The sequence below is a fragment of the Aethalodelphis obliquidens genome, unplaced genomic scaffold (genome assembly GCF_003676395.1).
Source record: "Aethalodelphis obliquidens isolate GAN/ISIS:26980383/991018 unplaced genomic scaffold, ASM367639v1 scaffold20, whole genome shotgun sequence".
NCBI lineage: Eukaryota > Metazoa > Chordata > Mammalia > Artiodactyla > Delphinidae > Aethalodelphis > Aethalodelphis obliquidens.
The window spans coordinates 19,863,660-19,885,613 of NW_020837964.1; positions in this window are offsets into that span (position 1 = coordinate 19,863,660).

The window sequence follows — 21,954 nt, forward strand, 5'->3', positions numbered from 1 at the left end:
TCACGAGGGTGGAGCCTTTGTGAATGCAGTTAGTGCCCTGATTAAAGAGACCCCCAGAGAGCTCCTCACCCCTTCAGCCATGTGAGGATGCAGAAGACAGCCATCTATGCACCAGGGTCGCACCGCACACCGAATCTTCTGGCGCCTTGATCTTGGACATCCCAGCCTCCAGAATCGTGAGAAATGAGTTTCCATTGATATAAGCCACCCAGCCTGTGGTATTTTTGTTACAGCAGCCTGAACAGACGAAGACACTTACAGGCGCAGGAAGCACAAGGGAGATTCCTGAAGTCACCTGAATTTTCCACTGCTGCTGGAACAAATCAGGACAAACTCGGTGGCTTGAAACAACACAAGTTCACTACCTTGCCGTTCTTGGGGCCAGAACTTGGAATGAGAGGCCATTACTCTGCCTCCCATGTCATCCCTGCGGTAGCTGGTTGTCAGCACCCCCTTCACTGACTGTCTTCTCTTTCCCACACCTGCTGGTGGTCCCTTCACTTGCATTCGAAACTTTGTCTTAGGCTCTTCTTTGGGGGTTGGGGGACCAAACCAATACGCTTAAGCAGAGCTTTCCAATTAAAGACACAGCTCAAAGATGAGGGAAACCCAGGCTACAAAGACTCAAGACGGAAAGCAATGAGCTGTGATTGGACCTGGCCTGTCGGGCCGCTCGCTGCGGGTGAGCAGCCTCCCCACCTTGCGGAAGGATGCATATGGGGGGTGGCAAACGCCTCCACCAACACGTCCCCTCCGCCCCCAAGACTCCCTGCTCCTGCCAGGTGCCAGGTGTCACTGTACTAACGAATGACTCATTCTCCTCACTTAGCAAGTTTCAATTTTAAGTAATTGCCTGAATCAGAGTTATTTATTGGATCTTTAATACATTTCAGATTTGAAGCTGGTTTTGATTAGCCTCCATCACTATTAAAATGGAAAATACGTTTTCCATTTAGTGGTGGCTTTCCTCCATAATGACACAGTTGCTGATGAATACCGTTTCCGTCATCCCTGAACTTGGGGAGCACATCCTGTGTCACCCCCTCAGGATTACTCCTCTTCTGTCTTCAAAGGAGTTTTTCATGATCACAGCCCTTGCTGTGGCTGGGCACCCACTGGGCACTCAATAGCTCATTGGATGCTTTCTCTACGGCAAAACAGGCCCTAGTTCTCTCCAGTGGGTGTGCTGGACAGCCTGGGACGGGAAGCCCCTCCTGGGCTGCACGAGGAAGGTTCAGCTCATGTCCCCAAATCAACACCGCTCCCTGTCTGGGGCTGTGCGGCCCTGGACCCAGGTGCACCTGAGCACCTCCTTTTGGGAATGAATTCGGCTGGTGATACCTGGTGATGGGAGCATGGTGTGGGGCCTTTCAGGGGAGCCGTGCGGGGAAGGGGTCCTTTATGAAGTGCGCTGCTAGTTAGCTGCTATGGCTCTTGCCCAAAACCCGCTGTGAGTCAGTCAGTCGAGAGGGGAGATTATTATTATTTTTTTTCATACCTGCAAGATGTTGGAGTATTTTGAAAAGAACAAGCCCTTGTATTTGAGACAAGCCTCACTGAGGTGGAACAGCTCATTTTATAGATGGCAGCCTCTGAGATATTATTTACCTCGTTAAAAACGAATCATGACAGACGCCAGGTGCAGCCCTGGCTCCATCACCTGCAAGGCTTAGAGGGACCAGCTGAGAAGTGGAGGCCCTGGAACGCCAGGGACGCAGATGAGAAGGGGACCCGCGGTAGCCGGCTTTGAATGGGACGCGGACAGACCTCTGGGAAAGCCACCGGGGGTGCCATTGGTCGGAGGTGTGTCTGGGTCACGCAGCTGGGGCTGAGGAGCCCCAGGGGTGGGGTGGGGTAGGCGACTTCATCCCCCTCTACCAGCCCTGCATCCGCAGGAACCGCTCCTATCTTCTGGGTGATGGCAAGGCCGTTATAATTCGCAGATTTTTGTTTTCGAAGCACACCGTAGAATTGTCCTGAAGAACGGATTTCTTTTTAACACGAGGCTGGGGAAATGATTCTTGTTTATTAAAACACACATACAACAAAATCCTCTTGACTTTGTATTACCAGAATCTGCCTGGAGGCGAGGGTGAGGCAAAGGAGATTGTATTTTACTTATTAAAGGAAACACATCTTCTACCTGTTTCTTGGCTTCAGAAGCAGATACCCCGAAGAATGACTGACTCCCAGGAGATGGGATGCAGCCTCAGAGGGAGGGGGAGGGAGCCAGGGCTTGCCACGTTCCTGCTCCACTCCCGAGGCTTAGGTGATTCTGCAGGGTCGAGGGCTGAGGGCCGGGCCACCTGTGCTGTTGTGTGTGTGGCACTTTGCAGGTGCTCAGTGACTATTCCGTGAAGGAATGATCTCATTCAAACCCCCAGGACCTTCTGCAGTAGGTACTAATATCTTCCTTCTACAGAATCCTGGACTTTATCATGGCATCCCCTCCTCCTCGGTGTGTCATGTTGCCGCCCCCCTCCCCCCCGATTTCTCTGGTTTTGGGGTTCCACCTGCTGTTATAGGACCTTCAACCTCACCTGGGGATTCCCGAGAGTCCCCGATATCCGTGAGCTCCTCTCTGCCCCTTCGTGGCATCCTCCATCGTCTTCCTTCCCCTCCTCCCCACCTTGTTGGTTTCCGTGAATCGTAACATCTTTGGGGGTCACCCAGGAATGTGGTGCCCATGCTCAGAGCTCTCTCCTGAGGCTCACCCGGCTGCCCACCCTCAAGGACCCCCGTTCCCTGAGTCCTACACGCGCCCACGCCACGCCGTGTAACCTGCAGACGTCAGCACGGTGCCTCTCCTCCGTGGCGTTAGATTGGTCACCTGGTGGTGGGGGAGGTGCTCCTCCTGTGCCAGCTCATTAGTGCCACCTGTGCCTGGAGTTTCACGGGCGGGTGACCCTTCTGCAGGAATAAAGGCAAACTCCAGCCCGCTGCCAGGTCCCTTTCTGGGCTGGAACCTTCACCTGCCTCCCTCTGATCTGAAACACCCCTCGCGCTGTTTTCAGAGTTTCCAGATTCCACTGGCAGCAGCCTCGTCACTGAACTATGACACAAGTTCAGTTACCGTTTCCGAAAAATCACCTTAGAGACTTTATGTTGTGCTTGCCTCTTCAGCTTATCTGTGGACCATTTTTTCTGTATTTTGACAGTGAATTTCTCCATGCATTAAAAAAATTACCAATTAAAACAAACACAGAGAGAGAATAAATGAAATTTCACTGACTTCTGCCATCGGCGCGATGCCCCAGATTCTTCATTTAGTCTGGAAAGACGCGGAAGCTCGATTACCCACAGAACTGGGTCAATACGTTGTAAACGTCAGAACAGGTTTTTTTTTTTTTCACCCACAAATTGATGTTGGGTGTCATCCTCAAAGCAGCCCACACATCTGACCTGGCTCCGTCTCCCTCAGAGTTCACGGGGAGAATTTAACTTAAATCCTCACAACGAGGGCAGTGTTGTCCCCACTTTACAGATGGGGAAACCGAGCCTCAGGGAGTTTGAGCAGCTGGCCCAGGTGAACTTAAATTTGAGTTTAGGTCTGTTTGTTCTAATAGCAAGGGGTGTTTCCAGCCTGTTGAATTATGTAGCACATGCCTGGACTCTACCTGCTCAGGTTAAGTATGTCTTTGTAACAAATTACAGCATCATTTAGCAGCTAAAAACAAGACGTTAACTGTGCTCACAGGTTCTGTGGCTGGAGTTCAGGTAGCACTGTCAGCTGGAAAGACTCTAAACTGGGGAGTGACTTATAGAATCACCAGCAGGCTCATTCCTTCGCTCATTCGTTCATTCGTCTGCTATGTGAGCTGGGATGATTGGAAGACTAGGGTTGCGAGCTGGACCCCCTATGTGTGGTCTCCCCACGTAGCTTGGCTTCCTCCCAGCCAGGCAGCTCAGAGTAGTTGAACTCCTTACGCAGCAGCTCAGAGGGCCAAGATGGGTGTTTCAGAGAATAAGATGAAAGCTGCGTGGCCTTGAATGACCCAGCCCTGGAAGCCACACAGCGTCACCTCTGCCTCGTTCTGTTGTTGAAGGAGTCACATGCCAACTGAGACCCCAGAGAGGCGAAGTAGACCCCACCTCTCAGCGGGAGGAATGTCAAGGCCACGCTGCAGTGAGGATTTGGGAGGCGGGCGTATTGTTGTGGTGGTTGGGAAATGCATTCCATCCCTCTCCTGAGCCAACCCACTGTCCATCAGTAGGTGCTATAAACGGGTTGCACTTTAGAGATACAAATGCAGCCCCAGTATGAAGTCTTAACGGGACAAGAAGGGTGGTCCACTCCATTATCAGTTGTCTTTCCTGCCAGTAGGTCAGACCCACACAGAACCCAGGGGAATATAAAATAGTTCTGTCCTTCATGTCCAACCAGCATCTTCCAGGATGGGTCTTCTGACCTCGGCTCTTGGGGCCACTCCCCCGAGTGACCACTGCTCATGTAGTCCCTTGAAATGAACATCCTTCTCTCTTCCTGTCTCTCCTGCCCTCTAGCTCCTTGGTGCTCTGATTCCCTGGACCCCTCTCTTCATGAGCCCAGTCTCTGGTGGGGTCTGAAGCACGCAGTCCCCTCTGGTCCTCCTCTGCAGGGCCACAGTCAGCGCGTGGGGAGCAGGGACTCAGGGTCAGGTGACTCTGCCCTGGACATAGCTGGCCTCCTCTTACCGTATCTCCGTGTGATCAGATGCCTCCTTCAGTTACCGCAGCCTTGGGAAGGGCCACAGCCCAGGAAACGGGACCAGTGTGGGAGAGCGGGGAACAACAGTCCATCTCATAAGGAAAGGATCTTATTTATGTTTTTAAAAATTTATTGTTAACAATATTTTAGGTATTCTTGTGTCCTGATTCTTGCCTGGAAGAGGCGGGAAGGTATTTCCCTATCTGATCAGGTAAAGGGGGGAGAAATGGATTAGTTTATTTGTTTTGACACTTGTTGGTACCAAGTATCTACCTGGAAACTCCTTCCACAGTCAGAAAATCACCCTTCTTTGCCTCCAGCATGGGTGGCCCCACGTGGTGGGAACCAGTGAGGAAGCCTTTCATCTGAGGGTCGCTTTTGTGTCCCTGGTCCATCTTCCCACTGGACAAATGTCATGGCTTGGAGTATTGCAGGAGTGTAATTCCTGTGGGGCCCACTCCCCTTACTGAAAATAGTGCAGGGGAGCAGTTGGCCTGCTCCTGGGGAGCTGCGTGTGCACTTCCGTGCATGTGACTGCACAGGTGTATGTGTGTGTGTCCACCCCACACTTTGCTCCGCTGTCATGGTACTGGGCTGGCTCTTTGTTCATTTCAGTTGAATCCACCCTAATGAAGGTTCCGGGGGGCTGGGGGTGGGGTGGGATGGGGTGGGGAGCAGGGTGCTGCCCAGGACCTTTGCTCAGTGAGGGGACACGGGACAATCAGTAGGCAACTTGAGGAGCACGTGACAAGTGCTGTGATGGAGGGGGACTTACCCTGCCCGTGGGTGGCTCAGGGAAGGGACAGCCGGAGCTGGAAAGAGCAACAAGGGCTTAGGAGTTGCGGAGGTGGTGGAACGCGGCACAGTGGATGTGTGTGAGCCTCCCTCCTCCCGGCTGGAGAGACCCCTCCTTGCCCCATGGTGTCTGCCTCACCTGTGTGCTCTAAGGAGAGTGGGCCTTTCCAGGGCGTTCCCTACTTTTATTATGAAGAACAAGACGGAAGAAAGAGAGGCAGAAGTGGAGGGGAGAGGGAGAAGGGCAGGGGAGGACTTACAGGGCAGGAGCATGGGAGCAGGGCGCTGGGGAGAGAGCTGAGGGTCAGGGGTTGCGGGGTCCTGAGCAGCGGCAGGCTGGAGAGAAGGGGGAGGGAGCAGAAGGGAGATGTGAGGAAGCATTAGTGGAGGGCCTCGTATGACCTGGAATCTCAGAGGGTCTTCGAGAGCTGCAGGCAAAGACGGGAATGACCTTCGAAGCCATTGTGCGTGCGGCACAGCCCAAGGCCAGGCCGGCTTTGCAGCGCACACCGAGCTGGAGAGAAGGTGGGGTCTGCGTCCTGCGTGGGGAGCTGTCAGGTGTTCAGCGTGGCTGCGGCAGAGGGTGAGCCACGCAGCACAGACGAGATGAGGCTGGAGGGAGCCCAAAGCTTCGGGACCTGACGGGCCATTTGTTAAGGCTGAGCTCGGGCTGGAAGACAGTGGGAGCCACTGAGAGTCAAGTGCGACAGTGACAGGGCAAAAGGTTCCCTCTGCCTGCAGCCTGGACGTTAGATTAGAGCGGGTGGGAGCGGGCACAGGTGGCCTGGAGGAGGCTGGGCAGCATGCTGGGAGTGCGGGTGGAGCCTGAGGGAGGGGAGGAGAGAAGAGGGATGGAGAGCAGTGGGAACAGAGGCAGCCGCACTGTGGACAACTGCGATGAGGGCGTGATGGAGATGAGGGAGCCGAGGGTGCTCCCAGATGGATAACTGAGATTAAGCGAGACAGGGAGCAGTTCACCTGGTACAGAGCAGCTAGCTGCCCGGGAGCAGGGGGCCGCTTCCGTTAAAACAGCGATCGTGACATTTTCATGTGTGTGACGAATTGTGAAGCTCTGTCCCCATCATGAGGCACGAGCTTCCTGAGGGCAGGGACAGTCTTGCCTTGTTCACTGCCCTGTGCTGGATATGAGGCAGGCACCCCTAAGTATCCCTTGAGTGAGTGAAGGAGTGAACAAACTCGTATCGTAACTACCGCCGGTCCCTTTCCTCGTCTCTGCCTGCTTTGGCCAGCAGATGGCGCTGTTCCCAGAAAGAACCCTGGGGCACTTGGGGAAATGGGGTTGGTCCCAGCAGCTTGGTTCCAGGGTCCATCTTCCTACTGGACAAATGTCATGGTTTGAATGTTGCGAGAGTGTAATTCCTTTGGGGCCCACTTCCCTTAATTAAAATGGTGCAGGGGAGCAGTTGGCCTGCTCCTGGGAAGCTGTGTGTGCTTGTGTGTGCACCTGTGTGCATGTGGCTGTGCAGGTGTGTGTGTATGTGTGTGTGTGTGTGTGTGTGTGTGTGTGTGTGTGTGTACACGAGGGGGACAGGGGAGGAGGGGGTTTGTCCTTGGTGTGTCCAGGTCAAAGATCACATGGGTTTATTTTGGCTCCTTAGAGCCTCATGTTTTGGGGTCCTGTGGGGAGATGGGCGAATATTTCTTTGTTGAACATGCCAGTTCACAAACCTTCAGTGGCTCCCCTCAGCCCCTCCTTAGTCTGGAGCTCACACCTTTCTCCACCTGACCCTCACCCTCCTTTCCAGCAGCATCCCCCTCACGCCCTTGGGGTTCTGCCCTATGGGCGGGATGCGTGGTGTTGGCACCGTGGTGTCTGCAAGGTCCTCAGGCTGAAACGTCCTCCCCACACACGCCCTTGCCCACTCTAGGCCCACACTGCACCCACCCTCATTCCCGCCCACACCCTCTGGCCTGGTGGCCATTTGTCTCTTGTGCTCTTCTCTAGTTCCTGTTTATCAGTTGGTTACTGAACTTTCAAAAAATTTCCTCCAGAGACCAAAACAAGCTAGGAAAATATTTTAATGTTTGAGTAACGTGGGGCTCTCCAAAGCATGGTCCCAGGCAGGAGCCCCTCTCACCTGGGTCTAAGGATAGTTCAGGGATCTCTCTCTCTCTCTCTCTCCCTCTTTAAATTTTGGTAAAAAACACATAAAAGAAAATCTACCGTCTTAACAATTTTTAAATACACAATTTAGTAGTAAGTACACTCATTCACATTGTTGTGAAACAGATCTCCAGAACTTTTTCCATCTTGCAAAATGGAAACTCTGTACTCACTAAACAACTCTTTCCCCCTCCCCCAGCTCCACCATTCCACTTTCTGTCTCTCTGAATTTGACTACTTCAGATACTTCATATAAGTGGAATCACACAGCATTTGTCTTTTTGCAACTGGCTTATTTCACTTAGCATAATGTCAGGTTGTAAGATGTTACAGGATTTCCTGCCTTTTTTTTTTTTAAACATCTTTATTGGGGTATAATTGCTTTACAATGGTGTGTTAGTTTCTGCTTTATAACAAAGTGAATCAGTTATACATATACATATGTTCCCATATCTCTTCCCTCTTGCGTCTCCCTCCCTCCCACCCTCCCTATCCCACCCCTCCAGGCGGTCACAAAGCACGGAGCTGATATCCCTGTGCTATTCCTGCCTTTTTAAGTCTGAAGAATATCCTGTTGTGTGTGTGTTTGTGTGCATGTATGTGTGTGTGTGAATCTATCTCACATTTAAAAAATCCATTCGTCTGTCAACAGACATTTGGGTTGCTTCCAACCCTTGGCTACTGTGAATCGTGCTGCTGTGAACATGGGTGTGCAAATATCTCTTCAAGACCTTGCTTTCAATTCTTTTGGATATTTACCCTGAAGTGGGATTTCTGGATCATGTGATAGTTCTATTTTTATTTTTTGCGGAACTGTCATCCTGTTTTCCATAGTGGTTGTACCACTTTATAATCCTACCAACAGGGCACAAGGGTTCCAATTTCTTAACATCCTTGCCAACACTTGATATTTTCTGGGTTTTTTTGTTTTTGTTTTTTTCTGATAGTAGCCATCCTAATGGGTGCGAGGTGATATCTCATTGTGATTTTTTTTTTTTTTTGCGGTACGCAGGCATGTCACTGTTGTGGCCTCTCCCGTTGCGGAGCACAGGCTCCAGACGCACAGGGTCAGCGGCCATGGCTCACGGGCCTAGCTGCTCCGCGGCATGTGGGATCTTCCCGGACCGGGGCACGAACCCATGTCCCCTGCATCGGCAGGCGGGCGCTCAACCACTGCGCCACCAGGGAAGCCCTCGTTGTGATTTTTGATTTGCATTTCTCTAACGATTACTAATGTTCAGCATCTTTTCATATGCTTGTTAGCGATTGGTATTATCGTCTTTGGAGCAAAGACTATTCAAGTCCTTTGGCTGTTTTAAAATCAGGTTGTTTGATATTTTTATTGTTGAGTTGTTCTAGGGCTTCTGGATATGAACCCCTGATAGATAAACGATTTGCAAATATTTGCTCTCATTATGTTTGTTGCCTTTCACCCTGTTGACTGTATCATTTGATGCCCTGACTGGGACCCTTTGAATGTCTTATGTTGGACTGTTAGTCACTTTTTGTGTGTGTGTGTGAGGGATTCAGTCTTACAGTTTTCATTCATTCAGTCGCTCATTGCTCCATTAATTCAGGAGGTAGGTGTTTAGTCTTCACACTATTGCCAGCACGATGCTAGGCCCTGGGGGCTCAGTGGTGAGAAAAACAAGTGAACAAGCACAAGGGGTGGCGCATCACTTCTCCCGCCCTGCTCCCCGCGCTCCTGGGCCAGCTCCCATTTCAGCCCCAGCTCGGCGGCTGGCGGCCGGCTCCGCGCAGCTCGGACTCACCTCGCTCTTACAGCATCCACGTCACGCGCTCCAGGTGCCTGCTCTCTTGCTGCCTGAGGCCGCTCCCCTCAGCGCAGGGGAGCCTGGCAGTGTTAACATGTCCCTGGGATATGCTTTCATCAGGTGTGTAAGACACAGAAGATGACTGTCACGAAGGAAGAGGTTTATGCCCACAGACCCCTAGAAACATGGCCACACGGGGAAGGACCAGGGTCAGTCAGGAGGCAGAATAGGGAGGGGGCAGGCCATGGCCTGGAGCCTCTAATTTGGGTTTCACAGGAAGGGATGGGAGAGGCAGGGTGGGTCAGGTGAGCAAGTTTAGAATCGGAGAGTTCACATCATTTCGGCGGGCTTTGGGCTCTGGGCTAGCGGGTGGTCCCTCGTTGTTCCATGCTTGGCCCTGGGATGATTTAGGGCAGGGGGAATACTGACATGCGGTGTGAGAGCTTAGGGGTGTGGGTTCTGGGTTGGTTGGTTTGTATGAGAGACTCACAGGGGAGTCATTTGCTAGGAATTAGCCAGCTCTGGGAGGCCCATTTCTGTAGGATCAAGGCCCCAAATGCCAAGTTAGAAACTGTAGACAATACAGGGGCTTAATCCCCCCGATCTCCTGGGGGGATCCTCGGCCCATGGGGGCCCGGAGCTGGTGGATAAATGCTCCAGCCTCCTGTCTCTGCAGCCTTCTCACTGCTTCCCAGGAGGTCGCAGCAGAGCCCTTTTTGGCCACATACCTCTTTTAATCATCTTTTTCTTCTTCCCTGTGTCGTTCTCCCCACTCCTTCACCCCTGCACCCTGGGAACCTCTCCCAAATAAACTACCTGTACCCCAGCCTGACCTTAGCTGTGCCTTCTGGGAACCCCACATAGACTACCTGACCCCTGCTGCCTAGATGCTTTACACTAGATTCAGGGGAGACGTGCATCAGGAAAGCTTCCTTGAGAAAGACATTTTTCCTGCAGCTGAGAAAGACTCATCATTTAGTGGATGCAAGGGGTGAGGAGAGAGCAGTCTGGGCAGAGGGAGCTGCATGTGCAAAGGCCCTGAGGCTGGTGGGAGAAGCATGACCTGTGATAGGAAGACATCAAAGGGGTCCCCCAGGCTCCTATTCCTGCTGGTTCCACACTCTTCCTGTCCCCACGGACCCACAGAACCAAGATGCCAGCATCCTTTGCACTAAAGTCCAGCCATTTACAATCAAGGGGAGAGTATATCTGAGTGTGGACACATTCATGTTTCAATTCTGGGGTATTCTGGGGTGGGGGGAATTTGTGGGTGAGATCCCATAAGAGAGAAGGGCAGAGAAACTCAGGGAATTTGTTTCAAAAAAGCCGTTCAGTTTGGTTTCTTTCTCCAGGGTAGTGGTAACAGCAGGGAACAATCCCCTCTTATTTTCCCCCTCCAGGATTTCCCCAAGATTCACCCCTCTCTGGGTTCTGGGGTTGTGGGCCCAGTTGGCACAGTGGTGGCCTTGCCTGGTTTCCAGCAGCACTCACTCACGAACAGGAAACTGGATTCTGTGTTTGTCTTTACACCTCAAAGATGGTTCCGGTTAAGCCTGGGAGCCCAGTCTTGCAGTGCCCCCTCTTTCTTGCTCTAGTTCCCCTTTCCTCCCCCTGTGGCGTGTCCACTGCACTGGGCTCAGCTCTGCCGCCTGCTGACAATACACTGGGGGGAGGGGGAAGAGGCATGCAGGGACCTGGGTGGGTTTATAACGGACTGACGGGAAAACTTGGAGATTTCAGATCTCAGCTGGGGAGGAAAAAGCCTGAGAAGATACAGACCCCAGCTCTCTTGTGCTTGAGGCCAGACAGAGAAATCAGGCACCTAGTGGGGGGGGGGCAGGGTAAGGGGGCAGCTGAAGGTGAAGGCACAGTGAGCCACTGTGCCACAGGCATTGATAGAGCTTGGAGAAATCATTCTGAAAGGAAATCCTCCATGCTCTGTCCTTCCCCGAAGCCTCTTTCCTTCTCCATCCTGGTAGACCACCCCCAGGCCAGCAGAGATGGACAGAGAGGCCTGGGTGGGCAGGTTGGAGTGGGGCAGAACTCCTCTTCCTCTCCACCCCTTCGCCTCCCTCTCCATCCCTCCCCATCCCTCCCCCACCCCCCGCTCCACCCCTTCCCATCCCTCCCCATCCCTCCCCATCCCTCCCCCCCCACCCTGCTCCACCCCTTCCCATCCCTCTCCATCCCTCTCCATCCCTCCCCATCCCTCCCCATCCCCTCCATCCCCTCCATCTCACTGCCCAAACCTTGGCCCAGGCAGTTCACTGGGTGAGCCCATGCTCATGGCTTGACCCTGGATGCCAGAGAACTTGCCATGAGGCATCCTGGATCCTCATACAAAATAGAGGCCCCGGCACTCCTGGACTGCCCTGTCTTAGAAGTGAACTTTCTTTTTCTTCCCCACCTATCCTCCCATTCCTTTTATCCCCTTTTCTCTTTTGGAATCAAGATAGCCTGAATTAAAATCCTATATTCCCCTTGACTCTGGGCAAGTTCCTAAACCTCTCTGTGCCTCAGCTCCCTCATTCATATAAGGATAACAATAAGCTGATGTGAGGAATCATACCTGCAAAGTGCTTAGAACAGCAGCCCCTGACACTGAGGAAATGTCACGTGTTAAGCTGTTACTGGGGTGGCCCAGGCAGGAGGTGGGTTCTGTCCTTTTAGGACCTTAAACTCAGCACAGAAAAAGGAAGCTTTCAGACATGCTCTCCACTGCCTGAGTTTAAAGTAGGGTCCGATGAGCACAGGGGTCACACTGGAATGTGGGATTCTGCATTTGGGTACCACTGTTTGGGAGGAAGTAAAATTTCAAGAAGAGGGAAATCCCTCTCTGGAGGGGTGTGTGTGTGACAGCATAGGGCACCTTCTGGCCTCTTTTAAATATACAGACGGGGAAGACTGTGCCTGGGGCCTGATGGCAGCCGTTTTGGGGCTCTCGGGGGTGGGATGGGGTATCGGGAAGCCCCGGCCTGCCACCTTCAGTCCCCCGCGCGCTAGGGCTCCGGAGGCCGCCAGGGGGCGCTGTGGCCACGCGGTCACCCGCCTGCCCGCCTCCCCGCCCGGCTCAGCCCAGCGAGCCGCGCCTCCCGGCAGTGCTGCCGCCGCGCCCCCGCGAGCCCCGGGCCATCGCCGCGCAGCCTGGGCTCCGTGCCAGCCCCCCGCCCCAGCCCCGCGGCCCGCTGAGACCTCACGCCCTTCGCGCCTCAGTTTGCTTAGCTACGAAGTGGCGCCGCGCCCGCCCCCGGCGGCCACGCCTACTACCCAAGCCTCCCGATTTCTGGTTTGTGTTCTTAAGGTCGCGGGGCCCTGGAACTCGGTGCCCCACAGATCCAGGTCCTTTCATTTGCCCCGCCAGAGCTAGCGACGACTTCTTCCCTGCAGGCTTCCTCCCTCCCTCCCCTCTCTTTTCTCTCTTGCTGCGGGTTCAGCAGAAGACTCTGCATTTGATCCTGGGTCTCTTCTCTCCGGGGAGCTGCTCTCCCGTGCACTGGAGCATAGATCCTGCTACCCCCAGACCCCCCCCCCCCGTACACCCTCACAGGCACCTTTGATTTGATGCATCCAGACGTGAGCTCATCACCCCCTCCCCCAGCCTGCCCTTTCTCCAGTGTCCCTTTCAGCTCCACTGTCCCCAAGAGGGGACAGAACCTCAGGGCTTCCGAGGACTGGATGGGCTGTCTTGAAGCCCACAGGGGGAGTGTTAAATGGGCACGTTCCCCACTCCAAACACTGATTGAATCCGGCCCTCTGAGGTGGGCCTTGAATGTGCATTTTGAACAAGTGCCCCCATGATGCTAAACTCTGAGAGCTGCTGCTCAGAGGTCACTGTGGCCACTCAGAGAGTATGGACCTCTGAAAGGGGTGTGAAAATGTACCGTTGAGGTGTTGGGCGGAATACATATTGGACTATTTGTAACCAGATCTCTACGTGAGCCTGTTAGGTGGGAGTCTCTGTGGACGCCGGGTAGGTGGTGTGAGGGTTCAGGGCTGGGTGGGAGGCTCCAAGGAAGAGGAAGAGGGGTCCGTGAGGAGGAAGACAGTGTGGTCTGGAGCAGGGAGGGTGCAGCTTGTGGGCGTCTGGGACTGGCAGAGGGCATTGCAGTCCTTGGGTCTTCATGTTTTTTGAGCCAGGAGAGACCGTTTATCCCAGGCTACCATTGCTCTTTTGGTAGGGAAGGTGGCCCAGAGGTGGACAGTGAGTGAGAGCAGGAAGCCTGGCCCAGGGGCCTTGTCCCCAGGTCAGGGGTCTTTCCACAGCTCACCTGCCTGGTGGAGGCAGTAGTGAGCTATAGAAAGTTCTAGAGCACTCTCCAGGATGAGAAGGTCATTTCTCCAAGTGGAGGGCGGCAGATCACACGGGTCTGCAGGTCTCTCTCTGTAATCCAAGTCCTGGGCCTGGAGCAGAGGAAACAGGGAGAGACCCTGGAGCCACGGCTAGTCTCCTGTGGGGACTGTGGACACAGGTTCAAACGTGCTGCCCCTTTTATATCTTTGGGGAGGAGGTGTGGGCATCCATCAGGGGCACCGCCTCTGTCCCTGCCCAGGCTCCTTCTTGAGCCGCTTTGCAGTACATGTTAACACCATTTTTCCATTAAGCTGGCAAAGTCATGAGAATAATGTCTTTCTGAACAGGGGGCTTACACGTTCATACTTTTAAAGGGTGGAGAAGTATGAATCTGCCCCCACCGCTGACCCAGGCTCCCAGTTCCTTTCCTGGAGGCAACAACTGTGACTGACTTCCTGGATGCTCTGTGCAGATTAAAGTGCACGTGTCCATACATCTCCTCTTAAACATATAGTACGTTAGGCAGCCAGTTCTGCCCCTTGCTTTTGACTTAAAAAAATAATTAAAAAAATATATCTTAGCGGATATTCCATATCACCATATGAGGTTGATCTGTCTCCAGCTGAGGAGTTAAAAGCATGGCTCTGGGGACACTGCCCGTACTTGGATTGGGGTCCATCACTTACCGGCTGGTGACTGTGGGCAAATTGTTTAACCATTCTTTGCTCCAGTCTCCTCATTTAAAAAATAAGTGTATAAATACTTCTTTCATGAAGTCATTGTGAGAATTCAAAGACAAAACCATTCCACACAGGCGCTGGTATGCCGTAAATGCTCAATAAATGTTCATTACGGAAGAATCCTCTCATTTACTTTAATTGTGAAAAATCGCAGTATAACCTTGAAACTGCCCCCCTCCCTTGTAGTGATGTCATGGAAAAGACACAGGCTCTGGAGACCCTCTTACATTCTGACTTCGCCACTTGCCATATGTGTACTCTTGAAGAAATGACTTTTCAACCTCTCTGAGCCTCTGCCTAACCCATCTGCAGGATGGGAATAATGATATAACCCCTGCAAGGTTGTTGGAGGGTCTGATGAGATAATGGTTACAGAGGTACCTGGAGCAATGCCTGGCGTGTGATGCAGATGATGGTAGCAATATTGTTAGAAAGAACCGCAGTTAATGTGCCTGGCATGGGACGTGTGTCGTCTCACCTGGGCCTCCAGGAACCCTATTTGAACACTTTCCACATGCCTGGCACTGTTCTATGTGTTCTGTGCTTCTCTCTGACACAGCTACTCTATTATCTCCCCTTTGCAAAAAAAGAGACTGAGGCTCAGAGATGTTAAGTAACTTGCATAAGGTCACACAGCTGATAAAAATCTGATTTTGTGTGTGTCTGTTTCTAGACCCGGAGGCTAATGGGCTGTACCTTGTGCACTCACTGGGCCTCTAAGGGGGCTGGCTTCAGCACTCCCCTCTCCCCCTTCCTCTTTTCTCTCTCCCTCCTTTCCTTTTCCTTCTCACACCCTCCTCCTTCCTTCTCTTTTTCCTTCTCCCTTTTGTTCTTTTCTCTCTTTCCTTAAGTCCCCCCTGTTTGCCCAGACTCAGGACTGATGTCTTGGTGCCCTCTGGGGGCCAAAGGCAGAGAGAAATAACATGAGCAGCCCCCGCCCCTCAAGGGGCTGACTCACCCCAGGACCTGCAGGAGACCAGCCCTGCAGGGGAGTGTGAGTGTGTGCGTGTGTGCGTGTACCCGTGTGAGGGTTGTATGTGTACGACTGTGCACTTCCTGCATGTGTGTCTCCATGTATGTGCTGCCTGGGGATACAGATACGCTTGAGTAGTCTCATGTATGTTCTGGCTACTTCCAGAAAGGTCTGGAGTCCTTTACAACAAAGAGGCTGAGGCAGGAGGGACAGGAAGCAGGAGGGGTGGAGGGTGTGCGCTCCTGTGTGTGGCCGTGTGCCTGTGGGTGGCAGCTCCTGGCCTCCCTCTGCCAGGGGCCCGCCTGTGCGCAGTGGGGGGACCTCGGCGCCCAAGCGCCTGGTCTGCCTACCCCAAATGTGGCTGCCCAGCCAGGCTCTGCCCACCCAAACCTCTGCCCGCAGGATGTGTGCCCCGGAGCCAGAGGAGGCTGGGCCTGGTGTCCAGGGCCGGGCTGTGGAATCACACCCACCTGCCTTTCCCTTCTGGCTCTGTGGCTTCCAAGCCCCTTAATAGTTCTGAGCTCATTGGGCTTATCTGGAAATGGGCAAATAATGGCTCCTGAATTGGGGTGGGATGGGGTATGAGCACTCGGGACGGCTCAGCAGAGCCTGGGCTGAATACCCTGATCGATCATTCTGGAGTGTTTCCTGTCGTGGGTGAAGAGGAGTGTCTCAGGAGGTGGGCGGTGGGACCTGGGAGCCCGCTGGCCCCGGGCAGGGCCCTCACCGCTAGGTTCTCCAGCCCAGCCCGTCAGAGCAGTTCCCGGCCTGTGCACATCTGGAAGCAATTGTCTCCAGCTGCTGGGTAGGGCTCAGGCTGCGGTCAGGGCTGGATGCCCAAGCTTTGGGGACCTCCCCGGGGCTCTCAGACACCCCCTCAGAGCAGGGAAGAAAGGCCCAGGAGAAAGAAAAGAACAGGATACAGGCCGGGGAGCGAGGGGCACGGACTGTCTTTTTGTTCTAAAGAAACTTTCGGCTTTTCCCAACAAATCAGAAACTCCAGCGGGGGAAACCGTTTTCCCTCTAGACACGCCTACGTTTAAATCAAGCAAGCCTGAGACACACATATGTTTTTGTTTCTAAACGAATCAAAGGGACTCCAGGCCCTAAAAGTACACGTTGAAAACTGCTCGCGTTCCACCCTCTCCTGTGAAATTTTTGTTTCCATGACTTAAACATTTCCAGCAACTTGCCGTCTCTTGCTCTGACTTCAAGCGGCGCTGGGCCTCATTCAATAGTGCCAGCGTGTCCAGATTTGCTGGGGGGCTGGGAGGTGTAGACGGGAGGGGCCGGGGATCTGGGGCTGACATGGATTGTTCTCTGCTCACAGACGGTGGTAGAACCATCTAGTTCTGCCCCCTCCTCTTAGAGCTGAGAAACCAGCCCAGAGAAAGTCATGCAGCCAGGAGTTTTCTTTTTTTCCTTTTTTTTGGCCTCACTGCAAGGCATGCAGGATCTTAGTTCCCCGACCAGGGATCGAACCCGCGCCCCTTGCAGTGGAAGCACGGAGTCCTAACCACTGGACCGCCAGGGAAGGCCCCACACAGCCAGAATTGCCCCTGAAATGACAGTGTGGGAGGGCTCTTGGCTTGCCTGTGTCCAGTAAGCAGTTTTATAACCTCCCCTGGATGACCGGAAATGCATCTTTTTTAAAAAAATTTTATTGGCGTGTAGTTGCTTTACAATCTTGGTGTTAGTTTCAGGTGTACATCAAAGTGAACCAGTTATACATACACATGTATCCAGTCTTTTTTGTTGTTGTTGGATTGTTTTCCCATATAGGCCATTACAGAATATTAAGTAGAGTTCCATGTGCTATACAGTAGTTCTTATTAGTTATCTATTTATATATAGTAGTGTGTATATGTCAGTCCCAATCTCCCAATTTATCCCTCCCTGCCCTTATCCCCTGGTGACCATAAGTTTGTTTTCTACAATCGTGACTTTACTTCTGTTTTGTAAATAAGTTCATTTGTACCCTACTTTTTTTTTAGATTCCACATATAAGTGACATCATATGGTATTTGTCTTTCTGTGTCTGACTTACTTCACTTAGTATGACAACCTCTAGGTCTATCCATGTTGCTGCAAATGGCATTATTTTGTTCTTTTTTATGGCTCAGTAATATTCCATTGTATATATGTACCACATCTTCTTTATCCATTCGTCTGTCAATGAACATTTAGGTTGCTTCCATGTCCTGGCTATGGTGAATAGTGCTGCATGTATCTCTTCAAATTATGGTTTTCTCAGGGTATATGCCCAGTAGTGGGATTGCTGGGTCATATGGTAGTTCTATTTTTAGTTTTTTAAGGAACCTCCATACTGTTCTCCATAGTGGCTGTATCAATTTACATTCCCACCAACAGTGCAAGAGGGTTCCCTTTTCTCCACACGTTCCCCAGCATTTATTGTTTGTAGATTTTCTGATGACGGCCATTCTGACTGGTGTGAGGTGATACCTCACTGTAGTTTGATCTGCATTTCTCTAATGATTAGTGATGCTGAGCAGCTTTTCATGTGCCTCTCGGCCATCTGTGTGGCTTCTCTGGAGAAATGTCTGTTTAGATCTTCCGCCTAGAAATGCATCTTAAACATGATGGGGCCACATCCATGCAAAATGTGGAGACGTTATTGTGGGAGGCATGCAGTGGGGCTGGCAGAGAGCAGGGCCTGGCCCTGCTCCCGGGCTTGGGGTCTCCCTACTCCCTTTCCTGCTGAGCGTTATGGGGTGTCTCTCGCCTGGGCCTGCAGCTCCCCACGTGAAAATCATAATAGTTGTAGCCATACTAACATTTGTCGTCTAATGAGCCCTTACTATGTGCACTTCTTGCATTTCATCCCATTTGAAACTCCAGCCCTTTCCGGTGGATCCTATTGCTAGCTCCACTCTGCAGGTGAGGAAACTGAGGCTCCGGCAGGTTAAGTGACTCACCCAAGATGTGGAGTCGGGTGTTGGGCCCAGGGGACTGGGGCAGACGTCACCCTCTCACTGGCTACTCTGCCCTTTGCCCCCAAGCCTTTGGTAAAGGGTCACAGGGCCCTTGGATGGAGAAGGTGAAAAGGGCTGTGTTCACCATTAGGGCAGCAGGGCCCTGGTGGTGGTGGGGCTGGAGAGGACCAGGGGCGGCAGCCCCCTCTTTGGGTGCCCTCCAGCAGGCCTCCCTGCTCTCCTGGAGTCCCGCAGCCTTGGCAGCAGGGCCCTGGCCACTCATGCCTCGGGAGTGAACTCTGAGCGCTGGCCTGCAGGCTGCAGCATCCAATCGGGAGGCGGTGAGGCCCACGGGCAGCCTTTTCCCGAGTTCCTCCCTCGGCTGCTGGCTCTGCGCGTCCGTCCCCCACGATGGCCTGGCACGTCTCTGCCAAAGGCAAAATCAGACTGTGCAGCTCCTGCAGAGAGGGCGGATTTAACCCAGCCTCTCGCCAGGCCCTTCCGAGTGGCTGACAGGAGGCCAGGGAGAGAATCCAGGGCCTGTGCCCACGACATTCTCTGCAACAAGGAAGTCTCTGGGCTGGCTGCTGGCGGCTCAGACGCAGTTTCCCTGAGCCAGGAGTTGCTAGAGGACAGCAGGCACTGTGCTCCTTGGCCCTCCGGCCTGGCTCAGGGTGGGCTCGTCATAATATTCCTGACTGAGGGAGCCGGGGACTTCCAGAACACTCCTCCCTGGACTGGAGGCTTGTTCGGGGCCGTGAGGATTGCTCTGAGCCCACTAATGGGCACGGCTTGCTGCGGGTGACTGCTGGTACTTTCCTGGTTTATTATACTCAGGATTTAAAACAATTTCCCTTCCCTGGGGCTGGGCATTTATCTATTATAGATAAGATAAGGGAGATCAAGTTGGAGAAGGTTATGTGACAGCACCTGGAGGGCTGCTCGGCCCCTCCGCGGAGCTGCTGTGTGATTTCTGCAGTATATTTTGTTCCGCGGCACTGGATGAAATAAATAGCAACTGAAGTGACTTGCAGGTTCGCGGGGCAGTGCAGCGCAGGGGGCGGGATTCTGCGCCTCAGCCTCGGTGGTGAGAAGGTGACACTTCTCTGGGTGGAGCTGGTGGGCGCAGGACCCCTTTGTCTGATGGATCTCAGGCCAGGGACCTCGTCCTTGATGCCCTGGCTTCAGAGTGCTGGGCAGAAACGGGTGGGGTGCGTGGCGTCGGCCGGGGGCTTGGGGTGGGCTGTGTTCCGGCCGCAGGGGCCTCGCTGTGTCTCTAGTGGGTAAGACGCAGCCGCGTCCACCCCAGTTCAGTCCTAGGACCACAGACTCTCCTGTCCTACACCTCAGTATTGCTCATTTGGTCTCTTCCTCTCTGGCGTGGTAGTGGGTGGAGGTCTGGCCAGGTTCCGCCATGTGCCAGCTCTGGGAACATCATGGACTTAGGACAGGCGTGGGGCAGGGTTCCGGATTTGGCGCAAGAAGCGAAAGTCCGGAGCAAGTTGAAGGAAGTGCAGGCTTAACAGATACCCAGCTTTTATGCTTCTCCTGTCATGAGATGCTCATTCGCTAGGAGACGGTTTCCACCAGAGGACCTGGAAGCGAGAAACCGAGGGTGTGCGGGACATTCACGTCTGCCCTTCCAGTTCATTCTCTACACGGCTGTGTGCCAGGAGTGCCCGCTGTGGCCGCGTCACCCGGGCTCCCTGGCCTTCTGGCTTCAGGTTCAGTTTGGCCGGTGAGAGGCAGCAGCAGGGGCTGGGGACAGAGGGAGAGAATGGGGTGTGTCTTCCCTGCCCACTCCCTGCTGAGCTGAGGGTTGATGGTAGCTGTGCCAGGCAGCTATGCTCACAGCTCTCTCCGTGCTCTAGTCTCCGAGCTCCCCTCACACTCCGAAGCCTAGGGGTGCTGCCTGCCCCACCCTCCCTTGTTGGTCTGCCTTTTTTTTTTTGGCCGCGCGTCCTGCGGGATCTTAGTTCCCCAACTAGGGATCAAACCGGCGCCCCCTGCAGTGGAAGTGCAGAGTCTTAACCGCTGGGCCGCCAGGGAAGTCATTGTTGGCCAGCCTTAAGCATGCCTGTACTTCTGTAAATCGTCCTGTAGTGGGTTGTCCTCAGCCCTGGAACCTGTGAATGTGACCTTATTTGGAAAAAGGGTTGCTGCAGATATAACTGAGTGAAAGATCTCAAGATGAGATTGCCCTGGGTTATGCAGGAGGCAGAGACTGGTGTGATGCCCCCACAAGCCAAGGAATGCCTGGAGCCTCCAGAAGCTGTGGAAGGTGAGGAAGGACTCTCCACCAGAGCCTCCAGAGGGATCGTGGTCCTGCCCCCCACCTCGATTTCAGACCTCTGGCCTCAAGAACTGTGAATAATACGTTTCTGTTGTTTTAACAGCAGCTCTAAGAAACGAATACATACAAGTCCCTTCATTAAACTCTCCTCAATCACCCAGTTCGGTGTCAGGACCCAGGCTGACGGAGAGGGGCATCATTCAGAAGATGTCTCATCCGAAGGCCTGTGGAGAGCACAGCACCCTGCCCCCAAGTCCCAAGGGGCAGGGTCATGAGCCCTGGCCCAGGCTCTGCACTTATGCCCTCCACCCACCCGATGTCACCTGCAGCCCGGGTGGACCGTTCCTGAGCACTGCAGTGACTTCCCACCGGGTCTCTGTGCCTGCAGCTGTGCTCCAACTGTTAGAGCATGCTCAGCCCACCTGTGTGGCAGACTGGAGGTGCTGGGAGCTGCTGTCCCCAGGAGCAACCAACCCTTAGTAGGTGGGGGAGTCCCTCTGTGGGGCAGTGCTCAGGGGTGTGTGAACATTTCCTAGAGGGACTTCTGGGCTTCTGTTATCTCCATTTTAGGGAGGAGGGAGCCCAGGCATGACAAGGCAAAGTGACTTGCTCGAGGTCACAGACCCAGGCTCCCAGCCCCGACAGAGTCTGATTTCAGAGCTGGCCCTCACCACGGCCCTGTCCCGGGACTGGCTGGTAAGGGCTCAGAGGAGAGGCGCGGTCTCACGTCTCTGAGCGCCAGCTGTGCATCAGGCACTGTGCATGTGGCAAGTCATCAGGCCCTCTCAAGACCCTGTGGTGTGGGAACGGGTGCTGTTCCCATTTAATGGAGGAGAAAACTGAGGTTCTGAGAGCTTAAGAAATCTGTTCAAGGTGACTCAATTGGTAGGTAGGGGTCAGAGCTGGGATCTGGGCTCAGACCCATCTGCCTCCACCCCCAGCTCCTCCCAGAAGTCAGGGCTGTCTCCCTGATGCCCCAGGGGCTGGGCAGTGAACATTTATTTTAAGCTTCATCATGTTATTGCATCTCATGAGAACGCACAGCTGCAGAATTCCACCTAGTTGGCAGGTAGGTCTTGTGTGGTTTAACTTAAAAATGAGTCTCCTTGTACACGCAGAATTCACATGGGTGGGTCCTGGGAGCCAGTGCCTCAAAGAGATGACAGACAGCCCCAGAGTGGCTGAAGCCAGGGCAGTGAAAGGGGTTCTTAATAAGCACGTCCTCAGAGCTGCATGGCAGGTGCTCAGCCCTACAGAAGCTGACCAGGCACAGGATTCAGTTCAGCCACCAAGCATTTCCCCTCTCTCGTCACCTCTGCAGCCACACCTTTTCTGGCATCGC